Source organism: Zootermopsis nevadensis, unplaced genomic scaffold (genome assembly GCF_977971745.1).
Source record: "Zootermopsis nevadensis isolate Lab colony 2312 unplaced genomic scaffold, Znev_1.0 Znev_ptg000042l, whole genome shotgun sequence".
In the NCBI taxonomy this organism is placed as follows: Eukaryota; Metazoa; Arthropoda; class Insecta; order Blattodea; family Termopsidae; genus Zootermopsis; species Zootermopsis nevadensis.
This window is the reverse complement of record NW_028259174.1, coordinates 13,272-39,276: the sequence shown is the minus strand read 5'-3', so window position 1 is coordinate 39,276 and position 26,005 is coordinate 13,272.

The window sequence follows — 26,005 nt, the reverse complement described above, 5'->3', positions numbered from 1 at the left end:
ACTAACAACGGTTTCTTGCGATTTTTCCTGTATACTAATCTGTTTTGAAGTAGGCCACGACTTTTTCCTCCACCTCTACTCCAATTCGGTAATAATTAAAACCTTATAATTTGAAGCTGTCTTTGGTAATCTGTGAAAACGTCGAATTGAATAGAAATAGCATCTTCCTGAACATCGAAGATATAATCTGAAACAATTGCAAAGTCACAAAACAAAAATAAATAAATAAATAAATAAGTTAAAAGCAACTGTAAAATGCACTGTTATTATCGTCATTGTGACCACCGTCGTTACGATTTCGATGGTGATGCGGCACACCAAAATAAATTATTATCGCTATTATCTTTGTAGGAATAACTAACTAGGTCTACTTCAGTATAAGTTCTGACTACGATTCGTTGATTTTAGTTTTGAATTTGAATTCGTATTATATTTTGACTGTTGCGAATGATTAGAACAGTTTAATTGACTAGGAATTAACAAATAAGTTAAAGAAACTGATTTTACGTTAAATAAATATAATTCAAACAAAAAAATATGTAACCAAATATAATTCTTATTTTAGCACTTGTTCGCAAAATTATTCCGGAAGCATCAAGAACATTCTAAAGCCAAAATGGGTCTTTTGTTCGGTAGTCTTATAACGACGAAATGGTCACGGCCGCAAGTATCTTAATATCAATACAATACACACTGTATCAGGTACTTTCGTCTACATTAGTTGTGATCCACCACCTGCGTTCTACGTGAGCGGCCGGTGAGGTCACGTGTTTCGTCTCCTCGTAGCAATGTTCAGCTTACCTGATCTTATACAGCCCGAATACATTGTCAAAATGGGCAGAGAGCGTTGATATATTTCTGTAGAAATGGGATGATTCTGACTGCTACATTTGCTTCTAAAGCAGCTCACGTTTGACCAGTAAACCTACCAGTGACAAAGCACGGGAGATTTACCATTCTCAGTAAATTTGTTTATGTATGACAACTGTTTCGCCGAAACTCGAATCGCCATGCCATGTCCGGTGCAATATTTCATAACATTTAGGTATTTATTAAAATTATAGAAAACTGCTTACGAAGTATGCCAATTTTATTAAGTTCTATGTCAATTACCGCGTTATATGTATTATCGAGACGTGGCCGAATGATTCATTTTACAACACCTTAGAACAGGATGTTCAGTTACATTTTGTTTTCCATGCGAGCAGAGGCTATTCCGACAACTCAAGCACGATTTCGCTATTTGGTTTACAAAATGGCAGTCCTTGTCAGTGTCAAAATAGTGATTATAGTCTACATTCTTTTAGGTTGCCAGGAAGTTTAAATTATGCACTTAAACCTGAACAGAACACGACTTTTTAACTTTGGAAACAGAATCATTCACCTGAAACTAAAATATCAAAGATGTGAGCAAGAATAACACAAACTCTAGCGTACAACAGGAAAAGAAAAAATATTATTGAAACTACACAGCTGGTGTTAATAAGTACATTTGAACTAAGAACTCTTAATACTGACGAACTACATTCGAATCGCGTTCTAAATCCCGAATACGAATGTTAAGAGTTACAACTACAGAATTCTGCTTGCTAACTGCGATGGTTTATAGGCGTATCAACTAACAAAGTTATTTGTGCCTTTACATTTAAGACTGCCGTACACGGAAGGAGTAAAAGGCATCTTGAAAAACACGAAAGATAAATATTTCGAGAAATTTAGATTCTGTAAATAAAAAGAATAATGGGACGTAATGAAACCGTATGTACCATGGTACCTCCACGTTATGCAACACAGTTCCTAGTACACATATATGAAATCCAACAGTGACAACCCATAAAGAGTTCTACTACACCCGTCTCATTCTGAAGCCCGGACACCTTAGAAGAGTGAACAGGTTCGAAATTAACAGAATTCTCTCTTTGTTATCAGGTCTGGAGGGCACTCCACCCCTCCCGACGTCCTATAATATACGTTCCAGGGGATCTTCCCCTCGGGTAAAGTAGGCCAGAGTACGAGACAACTCACTTCCATCTCGTGTCGAGGTCTGGGATGTGTCTTCATGGTGCCTGACGACACATACAATTCTAGTTTGTGACACGTGACCGCTGCATTTAGACAACTCCAGCAAAAGAAATATGGAAATAAAGGGATGTAAGGGATGCAAAAGTGTATATATATAATAGCGTATAATTTGTGCAGTCTATTTTCAGGGTTTAAGAGGGACGAAAGAGACGCGAGGAGGTGGAAAGAATGGGTGAAGGCAAACGATCCTCGCTTGTTCGTGGTGAGAGACTGACTCCTCCCACTCCCTATTGTGATTACGTCGCATTCCCTAGGCTGAATCGAAACACACACACACACACACACACACACAAAACCCGGAACCGTCACAATAGCTATTCAGTCTTTTAATCTCCTCGTACATTGTGTCCGGTGCGAAGGGTTGCGGCGATAGTCCATGCGATGGGGCTACGTGTGTAGGTGTGAATGAGACGGCGGCAAACACAAATAAGCAGATGCTAGTGAATATACGGAGTTAGGTTAGGTTAGGTTACGTTATGTTATGTTCGGTTAGGTTAGGTTAGTTAGGTTAGGTTATGTTATGTTCGGTTAGGTTAGGTTAGTTAGGTTAGGTTATGTTATGTTCGGTTAGGTTAGGTTAGTTAGGTTAGGTTAGGTTAGGTTAGGTTATGTTATGTTCGGTTAGGTTAGGTTAGTTAGGTTAGGTTAGGTTATGTTCGGTTAGGTTAGGTTAGTTAGGTTAGGTTATGTTATGTTCGGTTAGGTTAGGTTAGTTAGGTTAGGTTATGTTATGTTCGGTTAGGTTAGGTTAGTTAGGTTAGGTTAGGTTAGGTTATGTTATGTTCGGTTAGGTTAGGTTAGTTAGGTTAGGTTATGTTATGTTCGGTTAGGTTAGGTTAGTTAGGTTAGAATAGGTTAGGTTAGGTTTGGTTAGGTTAGGTTAGGTTATGTTATGTTCGGTTAGGTTAGGTTAGGTTAGTTAGGTTAGGTTATGTTATGTTCGGTTAGGTTAGGTTAGTTAGGTTAGGTTAGGTTAGGTTAGTTAGGTCAGGTTATGTTATGTTCGGTTAGGTTAGGTTAGTTAGGTTAGGTTAGGTTAGGTTAGGTTATGTTATGTTCGGTTAGGTTAGGTTAGTTAGGTTAGGTTATGTTATGTTCGGTTAGGTTAGGTTAGGTTAGTTAGGTTAGGTTAGGTTAGGTTAGGTTATGTTATGTTCGGTTAGGTTAGGTTAGTTAGGTTAGGTTATGTTATGTTCGGTTAGGTTAGGTTAGTTAGGTTAGGTTATGTTATGTTCGGTTAGGTTAGGTTAGTTAGGTTAGGTTATGTTATGTTCGGTTAGGTTAGGTTAGTTAGGTTAGGTTAGGTTAGGTTAGGTTTGGTTAGGTTAGGTTAGGTTATGTTATGTTCGGTTAGGTTAGGTTAGTTAGGTTAGGTTATGTTATGTTCGGTTAGGTTAGGTTAGTTAGGTTAGGTTATGTTATGTTCGGTTAGGTTAGGTTAGTTAGGTTAGGTTATGTTATGTTCGGTTAGGTTAGGTTAGTTAGGTTAGAATAGGTTAGGTTAGGTTTGGTTAGGTTAGGTTAGGTTATGTTATGTTCGGTTAGGTTAGGTTAGGTTAGGTTAGGTTATGTTATGTTCGGTTAGGTTAGGTTAGTTAGGTTAGAATAGGTTAGGTTAGGTTAGGTTAGGTTAGGTTATGTTATGTTCGGTTAGGTTAGGTTAGTTAGGTTAGGTTATGTTATGTTCGGTTAGGTTAGGTTAGTTAGGTTAGGTTAGGTTAGGTTAGGTTATGTTATGTTCGGTTAGGTTAGTTAGGTTAGGTTATGTTATGTTCTGTTAGGTTAGGTTAGTTAGGTTAGAATAGGTTAGGTTAGGTTAGGTTATGTTATGTTATGTTCGGTTAGGTTAGGTTAGTTAGGTTAGGTTAGTTAGGTTAGGTTAAGTTAGGTTAGGTTATGTTATGTTCGGTTAGGTTAGTTAGGTTAGGTTAGGTTAGGTTAGGTTAGGTTATGTTCGGTTAGGTTACGTCAGTTAGGTTAGGTTAGGTTCGGTTAGGTTAGGTTAGTTAGGTTAGGTTAGTTAGGTTAAGTTAGGTTAGGTTAGGTTAGGTTAAGTTAGGTTATGTTATGTTCGGTTAGTTAGGTTAGGTTAGGTTATGTTATGTTCGGTTAGGTTAGGTTAGTTAGGCTAGGTTAGGTTATGTTATGTTCGGTTAGGTTAGGTTAGGTTAGGTTAGGTTAGGTCAGGTCAGGTTAGTTAGGTTAGGTTAGGTTAGGTCAGGTTAGGTGAGGTTAGGTTAGGTTAGTTTAGGTCAGGTCAGGTTAGGTTAGGTTAGGTTAGGTTGTTAGGTTAGGTTAGGTTGTTAGGTTAGGTTATAAGGTTAGGTTAGGTTAGGTTAGGTTAGTTAGGTTAGGTTAGGTTAGGTCAGGTTAGGTTAGTGAGGTTAGGTTAGGTCAGGTTAGGTTAGGTTAGGTTAGGTTAGGTTGTTAGGTTAGGTTAGGTTGTTAGGTTAGGTTAGGTTGTAAGGTTAGGTTAGGTTGTTAGGTTAGGTTAGGTTAGGTTAGGTTGTTAGGTTAGGTTAGGATAGGTTAGGTTAGGTTGTTAGGTTAGGTTGTTAGGTTAGGTTGTTAGGTTAGGTTGTAAGGTTAGGTTAGGTTGTTAGGTTAGGTTAGGTTGTTAGGTTTGGCTAGGTTGTAAGGTTAGGTTAGGTTAGGTTAGTTAGGTTAAGTTAGGTTAGGTTAGGTCAGGTCAGGTTAGTTTAGTTAGGTTAGGTTAGGTTAGGTTAGGTTAGTTAGGTTAGGTTAGGTTAGGTTAGGTCAGGTCAGGTTAGGTTAGGTTAAGTTGTTAGGTTAGATTAGGTTAGGTTAGTTAGGTTAGGTTAGTTAGGTCAGGGTAGGTTAGGTTAGGTTAGGTTAGGTTAGGTTAGGTTAGTTTAGGTCAGGTTAGGTTAGGTTAGGTTAGGTTAGTTAGGTTAGGTTAGGTTAGGTTAGGTCAGGTTAGGTCAGGTTAGGTTAGGTTAGGTTAGTTAGGTTAGGTTAGGTTGTTAGGTTAGGTTAGGTTGTTAGGTTAGGTTAGGTTAGGTTAGTTAGGTTAAGTTAGGTTAGGTTAGTTAGGTTAGGTTAGGTTAGGTCAGGTTAGGTTCGGTTATCGAGAATGCATTAATACATGCAGTATTTCAACTGAACGTGGAACAAGAGTTCGTACGCCGAGCTGTAGCTGAGGATAAAGATGGTTCTCTTCTGGATTGTTTCGCCGTGTAGTGGTTTCAGAGATGCCTCCATCAAAAGGGCGATGAATGATGATGGAGACAATACGCATTTCTGAAACTTCAGTAGTCTTCTACCCAAGTGCATGGTAAAACAATCAAGAGGACAACCATCTTCATACTCGCCGCCCTGTAAACCTGAAATGCCACAAGACTGAGTGAGGTTGTGTGCTCCATTATAATTTGTGAATTAATTTTTATGATTTTGCATTCTTAATTAGGTATGATATTTATTTATATAGTCAGTGGGCTAATCACTCACTACTACATGCACGACCAAGACCAAGAAACCTGTGAAAAAAGGCGGCGAAAACCCACAACATTTATTTATATAACTTATTTATTGTAGACGGAAACCCCTTTTGCAACGCTGATTTCATATAGTGTACACAATGTAGAGCCAGCGACTACTTATACTTATAATTTTTTAAACTTTCGAAGATCGCGCAGAATGGCTAACTCTCCCGCTGTGTACACGGGCTTTCCCTTGTCTTATCATTGTTCTTAATGTTATCATCAGCCACGGGTATTCTCTAACCTCATTTATAACTTGAAAACTTCTTTCCTGATGATGAGTAACTCACAAGGAGTATTTGTCCCTAATCTTCTCTCTCAAATTCATTAAGACGTAAATATTAACAGTTGCTTTATAAATATAATGACTGATATGCCTGTTATTATTTTCGTGGTTTGTTATACGTTTTTACTAGTAAAACCAAATGAATTTGGAAAACTTGTGTTTATTTCAATAAACAGACACACACACACACACACACACACACGAGTACACTGCAAATACTTTGAGTCTTTCAAAAGAGCCTGTCTGAGTACTTAAAAAGACTTGAAATTCAAGTGAATGTGGGGAAGTGGAAACAATGTCCTTACACCGATATCAGCAGCATCGATTCTCCCGTCGTCTACTGACCAACGCTGCTAAAGCCAGTACAACTCATGAATCCCCAACTCAAGTCCCGGTTGCCGACGTACGTACTGTACTAAATGCCGGTGATACAAAGCGGAAAGGTCAGTGGCACAAAGACATCGGTCTCGGAATAACTATAAAAGAAACAAAACAAAAGAACCAAATCTACCGTCTCGAACGACTTTTAACCGAAGAAGTACCAGCGAATTTTATTAATCTTATTTTAAAATTACAGTTAACCTATTCAGTATTTTTCCTACCGCTAGATGGAAAAGACCTTAACTCGAGGAATTTCAAAGTTCCATATAATTTTCATATCTAGAATAGCATTCCTGCTCCGCAATCTGGATGACGTGAGTTCGATTCTTGGCCAGAAACTGACTCAGGATTTTCGTGTTTATTTCAGCCACTCCCAGACAAATGCAAAGCCATTGCTCTAAAATAGATCACGACCAGTTCCTTTCACATCCGCCTCAACAGATTATTTATAACCGTGTTTATATACGACGCTACATAACTCATATTCTTACGAACGTTTCGTAAAATAACACAACATTTTGGCTCACTGCGTTAGTTTTACAATGACGCTTGGTCGGAAGATATATATTTTGTTGTCAAAACATTCCGTCCAATAAGTTAAAAGTATAATAAGTGCGAAATGATAATTCGTTGTAACAAATAATATAATGTAAGATTTGAGATTCTCACAGCGGTTAATATGAAGATTTCTGTCTTCTGTTATGTTGCGCTGTGTAGCCTGGTCGATGTTTACCAACGTTTCAGAGGTCATACTGCCTCCATCTTCAGGGCGATATTTGAAGTTTTCACAGCGGTGAGCATGAAGATTTCTGTCTTCTGGGTTGTTGCGCTGTGTAGTCTGGTCGATGTTAACCAACGTTTCGGAGGTCATACTGCCTCCATCATCAGGACGAGATTTGAAGTTTTCACAGCGGTGAGTCTCAAGATTTCTGCCTTCTGGGTTGTTGCGCTGTGTAGTCTGGTAGCTGTTTAACAACGTTTCGGTGATCATACAGCCTCCATCTTCAGGGCGATATTTGAAGTTTTCTCAGCGGTTAATATGAAGATTTATTTCTTCTGGGTTTGTTGCGCTGTGTACACTGGCAGATATTAACCAACGTTTCGGAGGTCCCACAGCCTCCATCTTCAGGCCGATATTTGAAGTTTTCTCAGCGGTGAGTATGAAGATTTCTGTCTTCTGGGATGTTGCGCTGTGTAGTCTGGTAGAAGTTTACTAACGTTTCAGGGGTCATACTGCCTCCATCGTCAGGGCGATATTTGAAGTTTTCTCAGCGCTGAGTATGAAGATTTCTGTCTTCTGGGATGTAGCGATGTGTAGTCTGGTAGATGTTTAACGTTTCGGAGGTCATACTGCCTCCATCTTCAGGGCGATATTTGAAGTTTTCTCAGCGGTGAGTATGAAGATTTCTGTCTTCTGGGATGTTGCGCTGTGTAGTCTGGTAGAAGTTTACTAACGTTTCAGGGGTCATACTGCCTCCATCGTCAGGGCGATATTTGAAGTTTTCTCAGCGCTGAGTATGAAGATTTCTGTCTTCTGGGATGTAGCGATGTGTAGTCTGGTAGATGTTTAACGTTTCGGAGGTCATACTGCCTCCATCTTCAGGGCGATATTTGAAGTTTTCTCAGCGGTGAGTATGAAGATTTCTGTCTTCTGGGTTGTTGCTCTGTGTAGTCTGGTAGATGTTTAACGTTTCAGAGGTCATACTGCATCCATCATCAGAGTATGAAGGTTTCTGTATTCTGGGTTTGTAGCGCTGTGTACTCCGGCAGATGTTCAACAACGTTTCGGAGGTCATACTGCCTCCATCTACAGGGCGATATTTGAAGTTTTCTCAGCGCTCAGTATGAAGATTTCTGTCTTCTGGGTTGTTGCGCTGTATAGTCTGGTAGATGTTTAACGTTTCAGAGGTCATACTGCATCCATCTTCAGGGCGATATTTGACGTTTTCTCAGCGCTGACTATGGAGATTTATGTCTTCTGGGTTGTTGCGCTGTGTATTCTGGTAGATGTTAACCAACGTTTCAGAGGTCATACTGCCTCCATCATCAGAGTATCAAGATTTCTGTCTTAGGGATGTACCGCTGTGTAGTCTGGTAGATGTTTAACAACGTTTCGGAGGTAATACTGCCTCCATCTTCAGGGCGATATGTGACGTTTTCTCAGCGGAGAGTATGAAGATTTCTGTCTTCTGATATGATGCGCTGTGTAGTCTGGTAGATGTTTAACAACGTTTCGGAGGTCATACTGCCTCCATCTTCAGGGCGATATTTGAAGTTTTCACAGCGGTGAGTATGAAGATTCCTGCCTTCTGATATGATGCGCTGTGTAGTCTGGTAGCTGGTTAACAACGTTTCGGAGGTCATACTGCCTCCATCTTCAGGGCGATATTTGAAGTTTTCACATCGGTGAGCATGAAGATTTCTGTCTTCTGAGTTGTTGCTCTGTGTAGTCTAATAGATGTTTACTAACGTTTCGGAGGTAATACTGCCTCCATCTTCAGGGCGATATGTGAAGTTTTCTCAGCGGAGAGTATGAAGATTTCTGTCTTCTGATATGATGCGCTGTGTGTCTGGTAGATGTTGACCAACGTTTCGGGGGTCATACTGCCTCCATCTTCAGGGCGATATTTGAAGTTTTCACAGCGGTGAGTTTGAAGATTTCTGTCTTCTGGGATGTAGCGCTGTGTAGTCTGGTAGATGTTTACCAACGTTTCAGAGGTCATACTGCCACCATAATCAGAGTATGAAGATTTATGTCTTCTGGGTTGTTGCGCTGTGTAGTCTGGTAGATGTTAACCAACATTTCAGAGGTCATACTGCCTCCAACATCAGAGTATGAAGATTTCTGTCTTCTGGGTTGTTGCGCTGTGTAGTCTGGTAGATGTTGACCAACGTTTCGGAGGTCATACCGCCTCCATCTACAGGGCGATATTTGAAGTTTTCACAGCGATGAGTATGAAGATTTCTGTCTTCTGGGATGTTGAGCTGTGTAGTCTGGTAACTGGTTAACAACGTTTCGGAGGTTATACTGCCTCCATCTTCAGGGTGATAATTGAAATTTTCACAGCGGTGAGCATGAATATTTCTGTCTTCTGGGTTGTTGCGCTGTGTAGTCTGGTAGCTGTTTAACAACGTTTCGGGGGTCATACTGCCTCCATCTTCAGGGCGATATTTGAAGTTTTCACAGCGGTGAGTTTGAAGATTTCTGTCTTCTGGGATGTAGCGCTGTGTAGTCTGGTAGATGTTTAGCAACGTTTCGGAGGTCCCACTGCCTCCATCTTCATGGCGATATTTGAAGTTTTCACAGCGTTGAGTATGATGATTTCTGTCTTTTGGAATGTAGCGCTGTGTAGTCTGGTAGATGTTTAACAACGTTTCGGGTTTCATACTGCCTCCATCTTCAGGGCGATATTTGAAGTTTTCTCAGCGGTGAGAATGAAGATTCCTGTCTTCTGGGATGTTGCACTGTGTAGTCAAGTAGATGTTTACTAATGTTTCGAAGGTAAAACTGCCTCCATCTTCAGGGCGATATTTGAAGTTTTCTCAGCGGTGAGTATGAAGATTTCTGTCTTCTGGAATGTAGCGCTGTGTAGTCTGGTAGATGTTTAACAACGTTTCGGGTTTCATACTGCCTCCATCTTCAGGGCAATATTTGAAGTTTTCTCAGCGGTGAGAATGAAGATTCCTGTCTTCTGGGGTGTTGCACTGTGTAGTCTGGTAGTTGTTTACTAATGTTTCGAAGGTCAAACTGCCTCCATCTTCAGGGCGATATTTGAAGTTTTCTCAGCGGTGAGTATGAAGATTTCTGTCTTCTGTTATGTTGCACTGTTTTGTCTGGTAGATGTTTAACAACGTTCTGGAGGTCATACTGCCTCCATTTTCAGGGCGATATTTGAAGTTTTCACAGAGGTGAGTATGAAGATTTCTGTCTTCTGGGTTGTTGCGCTGTGTAGTTTGGTAGCTGGTTAACAACGTTTCGGGGGTAATACTGCCTCCATCATCAGGGCGATATTTGAAGTTTTCTCAGCGGTGAGTATGAAGATTTCTGTCTTCTGTTATGTTGCGCTGTTTTATCTGGTAGATGTTTAACAACGTTTCGGAGGTTATACTGCCTCCATCTTCAGGGCGATATCTGAAGTTTTTACAACGGTGAGTATGAAGATTTCTCTCTTCTGAGATGTTGCGCTGTGTAGTCTGGTCGATGTTAACCAACGTTTCAGAGGTTAACGTCAGCCAGTCTACACTTTGCAAGAACCCAGAAGACAGAAATCTTCATAACTGTTCTTACAGCGTTAAACAATTCGCCTTAAGTTCTAACATTTCCATAAGCCTTGCACATATGAGGTACAATCAAACATATTTGCTTCTTGAAAAATGACAACTCCATTTACAAGACTCGTTCTTGAAATGCTACTAGTCTCTCAGCTGGTCATGAAACCTCCTGAATTTTCACAAAACCAAAGCTTCAACAGCCGTAACTTTATCACAACAGCCCATTACAGAAACCTCTCCCGGGGCAGATAAATACAATCTATGTAATCTAAACCCATACACCACTTCATAAATGCAGTGCCATTATAATATTTACACTGGGAAATTGATTTGTTATTGCCAGCAGCAAGCTCGTGTTCGTAATTACTAATCGCCCGGGAATATATAGCACTTACAACTACTCCTATTCTTAGTGCATAAAGTATTGTACGGTGCGTAAACCACATAAAATATGGACCTTAAATTCAAAGAATCTCAAAGAAACACATTTAGATATAAATGAGGACGGAAAATGCAGTTGCTTAGATGAAACTGCTTCATGTCATTTCTGAAGTGCGACGTGCTTTAGAAAATTCTTACCTGATCAGCAGGTCAATATCAGAGCGTCCACCGAATAAAGTAAAATTCAAAACATTAACTTCACTTCCTTGATTTCTGTCTTTGTTTAATCGTCAAATTTTCTTTTTCAATTAAACTTCAAATAAAAAAATCTTCAGCGAAAACGATTTCTTGGTCTCTTTATTCATTCTCCTCCTTCTGCCTCTCTTTCCGACTTCATCCACCGCTGCTTTCCCCAGTAACAAATTACACATGACTCTCTCTCTCTTCCTCTCTTTCTGCTCTATCTATCAATTTGCTCTCATGTTCCGCCATCTTCTTCCTCCCTGAACTTCTGTTCTCCTGCGTTCGTGATTTGTGGTGGAAATTCAAGAGAACCCGACGCTACGGTTTTTCGTGAAGGGTGATTTCATGGGTTCAAACTCAAACCTTTTCCTCCAGGATTCTTTTCTTTTTTCCATTCACTCCTATTATTCGTTTCCCCCCATCTTTTCATTATCGAAAATAATCCAAAATAGGAAACAAACTTGAAATTCTCGACTGACATCTTGGAGTAGCGGGAGTCAACCCACTATAGCGACAGATAAACTGTGTTGCAAATATGGCAAAAGAAATCTGGGCTCACTTAAGGTCACCTTATATGGAAATATATATACATCCTGTATACGCACATGTAAACTCATCAATTCATCTTATTATGCAAACAATTATTTATCCACATAGAGAGATTTCCTGCTCTTACGGCTGCGGGTAAGAATATAGTTATTTTATAGATTGTAAGCCCATGTAGTCTGGTAAAAGTTCACCAACGTTTCGAAGGCGTTTGCTGTTTCCATCATCAGGGCGATGATGGAGACAGAAAGCACTTCTAGCAACCCAGAAGACAGGCGTCTTTTTCATTTACATTTAACAGATAATCGATACTTCATGATTGCTGAAGGGCTGTTATTAATTAGGTTTTGCTACTGCCAAGATTTGAAACTAATAAGACTTAAATATGACATGATAGAGGCTTGTCTAATTGACATTTTAGGTACTGTTTCAAAAACAAGTTGTTATTATACGTTATGTGACACATGAAGTCTTGGACATCAGACATTCATATCCTCTCTTATTAAAAAAAAACATCATTTAATTGTCCAGGAACGACAAAGCGTAGCCACGAAGAGTAGCGGAAAAGTCTATGGTTAGCGAAGATGGTATTTCTGAAGAGTGTCCTCTGTTTCTATAAAGGCAGCAGCCATTTCTGGTAAATCATTGTAGGTCTAAACATTCAAGTGCAAGAAATTCGTGCAATCTATAGTTTTACATATTTCTCACTCCTTCAGTAATTTCTGTTGGATAAATTATACGTCGCTTCTCGGATAAATCTTTCATCCATTGATTTTTCCTTCATTTCTTTGCACCAATAATTAAAGCCAAATTAATACCTAAACATGCCCTTCGTATTTTCATTTTCCAACCCGGTTAACGGCACAAGTCTCGGTTATAAAATGATGTTATCTGCGTAGTTAAAATTGTATGACGAAAATGGCTATCTTCCTGTTTGTAGCGCCGTTTAGCCTGGTCTCCATTATCAGACCTAATTATTGAGGCAGCAAGGAACTCTGAAACGTCGGTAAACTTCTATCAGACCACACAGCGCTACAGAACAGCACGGAGCCATCTTCGGACTCACAGCCGTCAGAAACTCAAATCCTACCTAACATCGTAGGTAAAGGCAGATTCAAATAAAACGTAGTGGCTCTTATCACAGAATGATGACTCGTTAAAAATAACATTTTAATTGCTTTAATAGTTTAGTCTTGGATTATTAATGTCTAGTTCGTCGTGCTTTAATTCATAAAGTATAACTTATTAAATTACAGCAAAAATTACATTATTTTCTTGATCCAAAAATATGGTCGTTGTAAAAATGAATATACTGGAAATTTAGTAAATGAAATTTCATTTACCATTGTTGAAGTTCTTAAGAAAGGATCATATTAAAAATAACATTACAAGAAATCAACATGAGGAAACCAGCATCGTTGAAAGTACTGATGTCGGCCATCCGAGCTGCTTATCCAATGCGATCGCAACGATCCTATTTTGAAACCGCCTTCTTCTCCCAGCGCATTGCTAACGGGAGACTCTCTGCATAATGAAAACAACAGACTAAAGGAACAGGTTATTTTGGTTGTACCAAACTACACGATCTTCAGATGGAGCTATTTCCTTTACTTTAAGATAGCAAGGGAAAAAAACAGAATAATCAAGGAGAAGAATACTAATGTAACACAATACAGGTAGCCCTCGATTTACGCCGGGGATGCGTTAATGGACAAACCGGCGTAAATTGAAACTCTTTTATAATGTAAATTAATGGGAAGTCAATGACTTGCGTTCCAAACACCCAAACATTGACGTATAATATAATGGCATTACATATATCTGAAATAACGCAAATAAAATAAAGGGAATTTAAAAAATATATTTTATACACTTACAATCGGCAATTCGTTGGTCCCCGCGATTGATGTGTACAGTCATCTCTGCTGATATGCGATAGTTGCATTCATGTAAGACGCCGACCTATAGAAAATCGCGTAGTAACAATAACCCCGTTGCCTCCGCAGAGATTAAATTAATCCTTTGAAAGTTTAAAGCGCCAGGAATGAAATTGCATAAGAGCAAACTCGCATATACAGAAGTTTGCATTTCACAAACAGCTTTTACCGATTCATCGATCTCATTGGAGAAAATTCGCGTTGACGAAACATACGTAATTGCAGAGGTGACTGTATTTATAATTTTTATTCGAAATCAGCGATGTAAGAATTACGATTTAGTATAAGAATCAGTACGAGATAGATTATAAAACGTTATAAATAATAGTAAACTATATTATTTTCACTTTTTGACTTTCTGGTTTCAAAATCGGCGTTATTCTGAATCGGCGCAAATCGAGGGCTACTGGTATATGACAGTAGATTATGAGGCATAGAATAAACATAAAACTTTGTGAAAATTAATCGACGTTTCGGATGAACTCACTGAGTCCATCAGATAGCAAGGTTAAAAATTCCAAAAGACAGCCATCTTCACATTCGTCAAAGTAGGAACGTCGGGTCCAATATACGAGGCGCGTCCCAAAAGTAAGTTTCCCTGGGGCCGTTTACAGAAACAAAACACAATTTCATGGAAATATTTATTTCAACAGATACAGCAAGTGTCCAGCTATTTTTCAACATATTCGCCACCGGAATTGAGACATTTGTCATACCGTGGGACCAACTTTTAATACCTGTGTCGTAGAAGTCTGCCGCCTGGGATTGGAACCACTGTGTGACAACCATCTCTGCCTCTCTGTCATTCTCAAAACGCTGATGCTGACCGGACAGGAATTTCTTGAGGTGTAGGAAAAGATGGAAATCACTGGGAGCTAGGTCCGGGCTGTAGGGTGGATGATTAAACACCTCCCAGCTGAACTCCTGCAGGAGACTTGCTGTCCGTCGAGCCGTGTGCGGCCTAGCGTTATCGTGCAGGAAGACAATACCGGCACTAAGCATCCCGCGCCGCTTGTTCTGAATGGCCCGTCGCTGAAAATTGTCTGCACCAGCGACGCACCATCTTCTTGCTCATAACGTTAGGCCCATAGACCCGGCAGAGCTGATGATGAATTTCGATCGGCGCTATGCTCTGTGCATTCAAAAACTTTATCACTGACCGCACTTCACAGTCGGCGGGAGCTGGAATAAGAACCTCCATCTTCAACAGCTGCAACGATGCTTAGTGCCGGTATTGTCTTCCTGCACGATAACGCTAGGCCGCACACGGCTCGACGGACAGCAAGTCTCCTGCAGGAGTTCAGCTGGGAGGTGTTTAATCATCCACCCTACAGCCCGGACCTCGCTCCCAGTGATTTCCATCTTTTCCTACACCTCAAGAAATTCCTGTCCGGTCAGCGTCAGCGTTTTGAGAATGACAGAGAGGCGGAGATGGTTGTCACACAGTGGTTCCAATCCCAGGCGGCAGACTTCTACGACACAGGTATTCAAAAGTTGGTCCCACGGTATGACCAATGTCTCAATTCCGGTGGCGAATATGTTGAAAAATAGCTGGACACTTGCTGTATCTGTTGCAATAAATATTTCCATGAAATTGTGTTTTGTTTCTGTAAACGGCCCCAGGGAAACTTACTTTTGGGACGCGCCTCGTATATACTACGTAATCATGGTTTGTATCTTTTGTTTTCTTGAATGCTGTTCTCGAGAGATTCCTGGAAATTGTAAGGCAACATGAATGTTGTGTCGGTGGTACCGCTAGAGGACTTCATTCTTCGCCATCGTAAATATAAACATAATCCTATGAAAAGGGATTCTCATACCTACAGTCTCCGCTACATAAATCCCCCATTATAGCAATACAGATTCAGGATAATCGCCATGTCATTACGTAGGTCTCCCGGCGCGACTTGATTTGTACACTCAACGCAGAGAAGCATCCAAAGATGTCGCTGTCTGCATGCACCAAAATGTCTGATAACGCGAAACATTTCCGTTAACGGTCACACAATGTGGACGGTTACTGGAATTTTGTCATCATTTTTTGACAGCCTCCGTTCTTGCCATGTGACGCCGTGATGGATGATCAACAACCATAGAATCGCTAGTAAACGGCGTTCACTTGCCACGCACTGCGTATCCCCTTCTTTCATTACATGCTTTTTTAATATCGATTTTTGCAAAGAAGGGTTAATCAGCTTTTAGAACCTATCCCTGGATTTATGCAAACGAATGTGATTTCCAGTCCTTTACTTGTAAATTTGAAAATAAATTCATTGAACACTGCACTATCCGTAAATTTATTCATTTCTAAACAAACTTCATACTTTGTCGGTTTACAGAGAAGACCCACAGGTGTCACGGCAAATCCAAAAATACAGCCGAGAGTCGCATTGCGCTGCTCCATTGTTTAACACTAATAAAAAAAGAGGACGTGCTGCCTATATTTCAAGCGGACCTCGTGTTCGGAGCAGTGTCTGTTTAAAGCAGGGTTCACACCAAGACGGTCAACGCCATCGAAAAATGTTTGTGAACAAAACTGACTGAACGCTGTTCGCGAGCGATGATAATGAACAGTGTGAGAAACGCTTAAAGTCCAGACGAGAACTTGTTTTAAGAAAACATTAAATCTGTGAAATATTCATGCATTAGACTTATATTTATAACCTATGATGTAACATCACACAAACAAGCCTGCAATTAGTATTGATAAATTAAATTTAACATTTATTAATTCAACCACTTTCCACCAATTCTTAAACAAAGATATGAATAAGCTAACTAAAACTAACTAAGAAGAGATCTGTCTTCTGGGTTGTTGCACTACACAGCTGAACATCCCAGAACACAAATCTTCATACTCATCGCTGTGAAAACTTCAAATATCGGCCTGAAGACGGAGGCTGTATAACAACCGAAACGTTAGTAAACAATTACCAGGCTACACAGCGCAACAACCCAGAAGACATAAATCTTCATACTCACCGCTGTAAAAACTTCAAATATCGCCCTGAAGATGGAGGCAGTATGACCTCCGAAACGTTGTTAAACAGCTACCAGAATACACAGCGCAACAACCCAGAAGACAGAAATCTTCATACTCACCGCTGTGAAAACTTCAAATATCGCCCTGAAGATGGAGGCAGAATGACCTCTGAAACGTTGGTTAACATCGACCAGCCTACACAGCGCAACAACCCAGAAGACAGAAATCTTCATACTCACCGTTGTGAAAACTTCAAATATCGCCCTGAAGATGGAGACAGTATGCCCCCCGAAACTTTGGTTAACATCTACCAGACTACACAACGCAACATATCAGAAGACAGAAATCTTCATACTCACTGCTGTGAAAACTTCAAATATCGCCCTGAAGATGGAGGCAGAATGACCTCTGAAACGTTGGTTAACATCTACCAGACTACACAGCGCAACAACCCAGAAGACAGAAATCTTCATACTCACCGCTGTGAAAACTTCAAATATCGCCCTAAAGATGGAGGCTGTATGACCCCCGAAACGTTGGTTAACATCTACCAGACTACACAGCGCAACAACCCAGAAGACAGAAATCTTCATACTCATCGCCCTGATGAAGGAGGCAGTATAACCCCCGATACGTTGGTTAACATCGACCAGACTACACAGCGCAACAACCCAGAAGACATAAATCTTCATACTCACCGCTGTGAAAACTTCAAATATCGCCCTGAAGATGGAGGCAGTATGACCCCCGAAACTTTGGTTAACATCTACCAGACTACACAGCGCAACATATCAGAAGACAGAAATCTTCATACTCACCGCTGTGAAAACTTCAAATATCGCCCTGAAGATGGAGGCAGAATGACCTCTGAAACGTTGGTTAACATCGACCAGCCTACACAGAGCAACAACCCAGAAGACAGAAATCTTCATACTCACCGTTGTGAAAACTTCAAATATAGCCCTGAAGATGGAGACAGTATGCCCCCCGAAACTTTGGTTAACATCTACCAGACTACACAGCGCAACATATCAGAAGACAGAAATCTTCATACTCACTGCTGTGAAAACTTCAAATATCGCCCTGAAGATGGAGGCAGAATGACCTCTGAAACGTTGGTTAACATCTACCAGACTACACAGCGCAACAACCCAGAAGACAGAAATCTTCATACTCACCGCTGTGAAAACTTCAAATATCGCCCTGAAGATGGAGGCTGTATGACCCCCGAAACGTTGGTTAACATCTACCAGACTACACAGCGCAACAACCCAGAAGACAGAAATCTTCATACTCATCGCCCTGATGAAGGAGGCAGTATAACCCCCGATACGTTGGTTAACATCGACCAGACTACACAGCGCAACAACCCAGAAGACATAAATCTTCATACTCACCGCTGTGAAAACTTCAAATATCGCCCTGAAGATGGAGGCAGTATGACCCCCGAAACTTTGGTTAACATCTACCAGACTACACAGCGCAACATATCAGAAGACAGAAATCTTCATACTCACCGCTGTGAAAACTTCAAATATCGCCCTGAAGATGGAGGCTGTATGACCCCCGAAACGTTGGTTAACATCTACCAGACTACACAGCGCAACAACCCAGAAGACAGAAATCTTCATACTCATCGCCCTGATGAAGGAGGCAGTATAACCCCCGATACGTTGGTTAACATCGACCAGACTACACAGCGCAACAACCCAGAAGACATAAATCTTCATACTCACCGCTGTGAAAACTTCAAATATCGCCCTGAAGATGGAGGCAGTATGACCCCCGAAACTTTGGTTAACATCTACCAGACTACACAGCGCAACATATCAGAAGACAGAAATCTTCATACTCACCGCTGTGAAAACTTCAAATACCGCCCTGAAGATGGAGGCAGAATGACCACCGAAACGTTGGTGAACATCTACCAGACTGCACAGCGCAACAACCCAGAAGACAGAAATCTTCATACTCACCGCTGTGAAAACTTCAAATACCGCCCTGAAGATGGAGGCAGAATGACCACCGAAACGTTGGTGAACATCTACCAGACTGCACAGCGCAACAACCCAGAAGACAGAAATCTTCATACTCACCGCTGTGAAAACTTCAAATACCGCCCTGAAGATGGAGGCAGAATGACCACCGAAACGTTGGTGAACATCTACCAGACTGCACAGCGCAACAACCCAGAAGACAGAAATCTTCATGCTCACCGCTGTGAAAACTTCAAATATCGCCCTGAAGATGGAGGCATTATAATCTCCGAAACGTTGTTAACCAGCTACCAGACTACACAGCGCAACAACCCAGAAGACAGAAATCTTCATGCTCACCGCTGTGAAAACTTCAAATATCGCCCTGAAGATGGAGGCAGTATGACCTCTGAAACGTTGGTTAACATCTACCAGACTACACAGCGCAACAACCCAGAAGACAGAAATCTTCATACTCTGATGATAGAGGCAGTATGACCTCTGAAACGTTGGTTAACATCTACCAGACTACACAGCGCAACAACCCAGAAGACAGAAATCTTCATACTCTGATGATAGAGGCAGTATGACCTCTGAAACGTTGGTTAACATCTACCAGACTACACAGCGCTACATCCCAGAAGACAGAAATCTTCATGCTCTGATGTTGGAGGCAGTATGACCTCTGAAATATTGGTTAACATCTACCAGACTACACAGCGCAACAACCCAGAAGACATAAATCTTCATACTCAGCGCTGAGAAAACTTCCAATATCGCCCTGAAGATGGAGGCAGTATGACCTTCGAAACGTTGTTAACCAGCTACCAGACTACACAGCGCAACAACCCAGAAGACAGAAATCTTCATACTCATCGCCCTGATGAAGGAGGCAGTATAACCCCCGAAACGTTGGTTAACATCGACCAGACTATACAGCGCAACAACCCAGAAGACATAAATCTTCATACTCACCGCTGTGAAAACTTCAAATATCGCCCTGAAGATGGAGGCAGTATGACCCCCGAAACGTTGGTGAACATCTACCAGACTGCACAGCGCAACAACCCAGAAGACAGAAATCTTCATACTCACCACATTGAGAACTTCAAATACCGCCCTGAAGATGGAGGCAGTATGACCTCTGAAACGTTGGTTAACATCTACCAGACTACACAGCGCAACAACCCAGAAGACAGATATCTTCATGCTCACCGCTGTAAAAACTTCAAATATCGCCCTGAAGATGGAGGCAGTATGACCTCCGAAACGTTGTTAACCAGCTACCAGAATACACAGCGCAAAAACCCAGAAGACAGAAATCTTCATGCTCACCGCTGTGAAAACTTCAAATACCGCCCTGAAGATGGAGGCAGTATGACCTCTGAAACGTTGGTTAACAACTACCAGACTACACAGCGCAACAACCCAGAAGACAGAAATCTTCATACTCTGATGTTGGAGGCAGTATGACCTCTGAAATGTTGGTTAACATCTACAAGACTACACAGCGCAACAACCCAGAAGACATAAATCTTCATACTCAGCGCTGAGAAAACTTCCAATATCGCCCTGAAGATGGAGGCAGTATGACCTCCGAAACGTTGTTAACCAGCTACCAGACTACACAGCGCAAGAACCCAGAAGACAGAAATCTTCGTGCTCACCGCTGTGAAAACTTCAAATACCGCCCTGAAGATGGAGGCAGTATGACCTCTGAAACGTTGGTTAACATCTACCAGACTACACAGCGCAACAACCCAGAAGACAGAAATCTTCATACTCTGATGATAGAGGCAGTATGACCTCTGAAACGTTGGTTAACATCTACCAAACTACACAGCGCAACAACCCAGAAGACAGAAATCTTCATACTCTGATGATAGAGGCAGTATGACCTCTGAAACGTTGGTTAACATCTACCAGACTACACAGCGCTACATCCCAGAAGACAGAAATCTTCATGCTCACCGCTGGGAAAACTTCAAATATCGCCCTGAAGATGGAGGCAGTATGACCTCTGAAACGTTGGTTAACATCTACCAAACTACACAGCGCAACAACCCAGAAGACAGAAATCTTCATACTCTGATGATAGAGGCAGTATGACCTCTGAAACGTTGGTTAACATCTACCAGACTACACAGCGCTACATCCCAGAAGACAGAAATCTTCATGCTCACCGCTGGGAAAACTTCAAATATCGCCCTGATGATAGAGGCAGTATGACCTCTGAAACGTTGGTTAACATCTACCAGACTACACAGCGCAACAACCCAGAAGACAGAAATCTTCATACTCATCGCCCTGATGAAGGAGGCAGTATAACCCCCGAAACGTTGGTTAACATCGACCAGACTATACAGCGCAACAACCCAGAAGACATAAATCTTCATACTCAGCGCTGAGAAAACTTCCAATATCGCCCTGAAGATGGAGGCAGTATGACCTCTGAAACGTTGGTTAACATCTAACAGACTACACAGCGCAACAACCCAGAAGACATAAATCTTCATACTCAGCGCTGAGAAAACTTCCAATATCGCCCTGAAGATGGAGGCAGTATGACCTCCGAAACGTTGTTAACCAGCTACCAGACTACACAGGGCAACAACCCAGAAGACAGAAATCTTCATCCTCACCGCTGTGAAAACTTCAAATACCGCCCTGAAGATGGAGGCAGTATGACCTCTGAAACGTTGGTTAACATCTACCAGACTACACAGCGCAACAACCCAGAAGACAGAAATCTTCATACTCAGCGCTGAGAAAACTTCCAATATCGCCCTGAAGATGGAGGCAGTATGACCTCCGAAACGTTGTTAACCAGCTACCAGACTACACAGCGCAACAACCCAGAAGACAGAAATGTTCATACTCATCGCCCTGATGAAGGAGGCAGTATAACCCCCGAAACGTTGGTTAACATCGACCAGACTATACAGCGCAACAACCCAGAAGACATAAATCTTCATACTCAGCGCTGAGAAAACTTCCAATATCGCCCTGAAGATGGAGGCAGTATGACCTCTGAAACGTTGGTTAACATCTAACAGACTACACAGCGCAACAACCCAGAAGACATAAATCTTCATACTCAGCGCTGAGAAAACTTCCAATATCGCCCTGAAGATGGAGGCAGTATGACCTCCGAAACGTTGTTAACCAGCTACCAGACTACACAGGGCAACAACCCAGAAGACAGAAATCTTCATCCTCACCGCTGTGAAAACTTCAAATACCGCCCTGAAGATGGAGGCAGTATGACCTCTGAAACGTTGGTTAACATCGACCAGACTACACAGCGCAACAACCCAGAAGACATAAATCTTCATACTCACCGCTGTGAAAACTTCAAATATCGCCCTGAAGATGGAGGCAGTATGACCCCCGAAACGTTGGTGAACATCTACCAGACTGCACAGCGCAAAAACCCAGAAGACAGAAATCTTCATACTCACCACATTGAGAACTTCAAATACCGCCCTGAAGATGGAGGCAGTATGACCTCTGAAACGTTGGTTAACATCTACCAGACTACACAGCGCAACAACCCAGAAGACAGAAATCTTCATGCTCACCGCTGTGAAAACTTCAAATACCGCCCTGAAGATGGAGGCAGTATGACCTCTGAAACGTTGGTTAACATCTACCAGACTACACAGCGCAACAACCCAGAAGACAGAAATCTTCATACTCTGATGTTGGAGGCAGTATGACCTCTGAAATGTTGGTTAACATCTACCAGACTACACAGCGCAACAACCCAGAAGACATAAATCTTCATACTCAGCGCTGAGAAAATTTCCAATATCGCCCTGAAGATGGAGGCAGTATGACCTCCGAAACGTTGTTAATCAGCTACCAGACTACACAGCGCAAGAACCCAGAAGACAGAAATCTTCGTGCTCACCGCTGTGAAAACTTCAAATACCGCCCTGAAGATGGAGGCAGTATGACCTCTGAAACGTTGGTTAACATCTACCAGACTACACAGCGCAACAACCCAGAAGACAGAAATCTTCATACTCTGATGATAGAGGCAGTATGACCTCTGAAACGTTGGTTAACATCTACCAGACTACACAGCGCAACAACCCAGAAGACAGAAATCTTCATACTCTGATGATAGAGGCAGTATGACCTCTGAAACGTTGGTTAACATCTACCAGACTACACAGCGCAACAACCCAGAAGACAGAAATCTTCATACTCTGATGATAGAGGCAGTATGACCTCTGAAACGTTGGTTAACATCTACCAGACTACACGGCGCTACATCCCAGAAGACAGAAATCTTCATGCTCTGATGTTGGAGGCAGTATGACCTCTGAAATATTGGTTAACATCTACCAGACTACACGGCGCAACAACCCAGAAGACAGAAATCTTCAGACTCACCGCTGTGAAAACCTAAAATCTTAGTTAGAACTAACTAAACTAACTTACTAGCTTACTGACTGACTGACTTCCTAGTAGCAGAACCCGCAGGTCCAACGCCCGCCACCAGCCACAATCTTGAGCCAACTCCATTCATTTGCCGTCCTAACAGTCCACCTCCCTAAGATCGATGTTTGTCATACTCCCATCTCTTTCTGGTCTGCCCAGTAATCGTTTTCCATAAGGATTTCCCACCAAAATCCTGTATGCTATCCTTGCCTCCCAATGCGTGTTACATGCCTAGCCAATCGGAGCTTCCTAGATTTCGCTATCCTCACTATGCTAGGTGACCCGTACAATTCACGCAGCTTCTCGTTATGCAAAATTCTAAATTCCTCTTCCTATGTCCAAATATTCTCCTGAGCACCTTGTGTTCAAACACCTGTAATCTACGTTCTTCCTTTAATGCAAGAGACCATATTTAAAATATTTAATGAAATAATTCAGTTCGTTAACCGAAGATTAAAACGACATTAAACAAATATCAACTTGCCTCGAGCAGTCAAATGGTAAAAGCAGCCTGAGCTGCCTCTTGCCAACATGGCTGTGCCAAACGCCCCGCTAATTCTCAACACAGGCATTATATACACGGGGTAAGCTTCACGCCCCGGCCGTCATATCCCCAATATTCAGTGGATACGCTGTCGAGTGTTCAGGAGTCAGTGCGATCGGGATCCCGAAGAACACAATCGAGCCCCTGAAGGTTCCGAACCACGGTCGGCCAGTCCGTTGAGTCACTCCACCGCTTGAGCTGGCCGACTCAAGTTTTAAACGAATTACGCTGCACGCCTCACACGGAATCGAACAGCGCCCCTCCCCCCAGAATATAAATCCCTAAAGTCGTCGTGAGCAATTCATTTCAGTAAGGAGAAACGTCTGAAAAATATTTTTGGAAAAAATAAAGAGAAATATAAGAAGTGTCTTCAGGATGATTGTATATCAACACAAAGAAAGCAGTTTTTCCTTTCGAATATCATAAAGTTGTTTAGTGATGAAGTCTCAATTAATATTATAAATCTTCAAGACATCGATTCTATGGTTCCCTGTTATATCTCGCTATCAGCGACTGGATCTACGAAAATTCATTCATCGTTTCATCGTATTATGACCAACAAATGTGACTGTAGTGACAGCCTTAGATTACAACTTCTAACCCAGAGGAACTCGTGAGTGTCATGATTAAACTTAGTAAAGATATCCAACATCTCATTCAGGATTCGCTACAACTGACTTCCTAGAAGCGTGGGCGAGAAATTGGAAACTCACTTACAAGAGCAAAAGCGATGTGAAAAAACAGCTTTCAGCTTTCCTTAAGAAATTTCAAGGGCTGTTCAGAAAAAATGTACCAGACACAAGCAATCCATTAAATTAATTTATAACTTAATTGCGTCATGTTTGTGTTTATTAATACAATAATTTATTTACCGTCTATACACAAACTTAAAAATGTTGTTAAAATTACTTAAAATTATAACATTTTTTCATTAGATACTAGATCTTGTTACATTTTATATTGACGACATGTTTCGATGTGTATTACACCATCATCAGGTCTATCAATTTTAAAAACTGTTGCACATCTTGCTTTGCGTATATTGAGTTGCAATCTGCCGTCCCATAATATCGGACACACAGCACACCACTTACAACCCGATATAAAACATCCAAGCACAACATTTAAAGGAAGAGACTTAAAAAAAATCAAACAAATCAATATACGCAAAGCAAGATGTGCAACAGTTTTTAAAATTGATAGACCTGATGATGGTGTAATACACATCGAAACATGTCGTCAATATAAAATGTAACAAGATCTAGTATCTAATGAAAAAATGTTATAATTTTAAGTAATTTTAACAACATTTTTAAGTTTGTGTATAGACGGTAAATAAATTATTGTATTCCATTAAATTAAGGAAATGAGAAAGAAAGTTGAAGAATATCCCTTTCATGGGGATTAAATCGTGTTGCTAGGGCAACGACTGTCGTCTAAATGTGTTATTACAGCGTGTCTGGCAACTACCTTGTGTGCTTTCAACAGCGAGAGACAGATGGCTCTGTCAGCATAGCACAGGCGGAATGGCTGTTTACTCAAGTAAATGAACAGAGAGTAAATAAACGTACGGCACATTCACGGGGGTTATTATTTCACATGTGAGTTGCTTAGCGACACTAAAAGGAGTTCAGACTATAGGGCGTTAAATAATAGAATTATTAATATTTTATAAAATGTGAATAAATACAGGCCCTGCTTTGGGTTCAGAATTACAGCGATCAGGAGAGGCAAAGGACGAAGATTGTGTAAAGCAGATGATGCTCAGTCAATACACGATTACTACAATTCAGCGAACCATTTAAATCGTATCCTCGTCTAAATGACATTTAAGAATCCAGTCCTTACCGCAAAGAAAACACAACGCTTCACCATTACAAATATCAACTGATTAACGCTGTTTAAGAAAGTTATCGCTGAAGAATGACACCATTAAAATAAACTTAAGAGTTACTCATTGTCAAAGCAGATGGTACATATAGTTACCATTGTGTTTCATGGAATTAAGCTACTTGGTACGCGACACATGTGCTACAATTTTGTATCCACACGTGTATAATAGTTAATATAAATTATTCTAAAGACCTCTGTCTTCTTGGTTGTTGCGCCGTGAAGTCTGGTAGAATTTTACCGACGTTTCGGAGGTCCTTGCTGCCATCATCATCAGGGCAATGGTTCTGAAACGTCGGTAAACTTCAACCAGACTACACGGCGCTATAACCCAGAAGGCAGCCATCTTGTATAGACGTATTTTATTTGTTTCCGGGGTAAACTTGTCACCTGACATAATCGACTCAAAATCCGTACATGATGAACACAACACACAAATGACTTTCAAACGCTAGGCATTGCAATGCATTGGGGTGAATTTTATGTCAAATATCATCCATCAGTGTAATAGCAAGGTAATTGTTGGATATTTGAT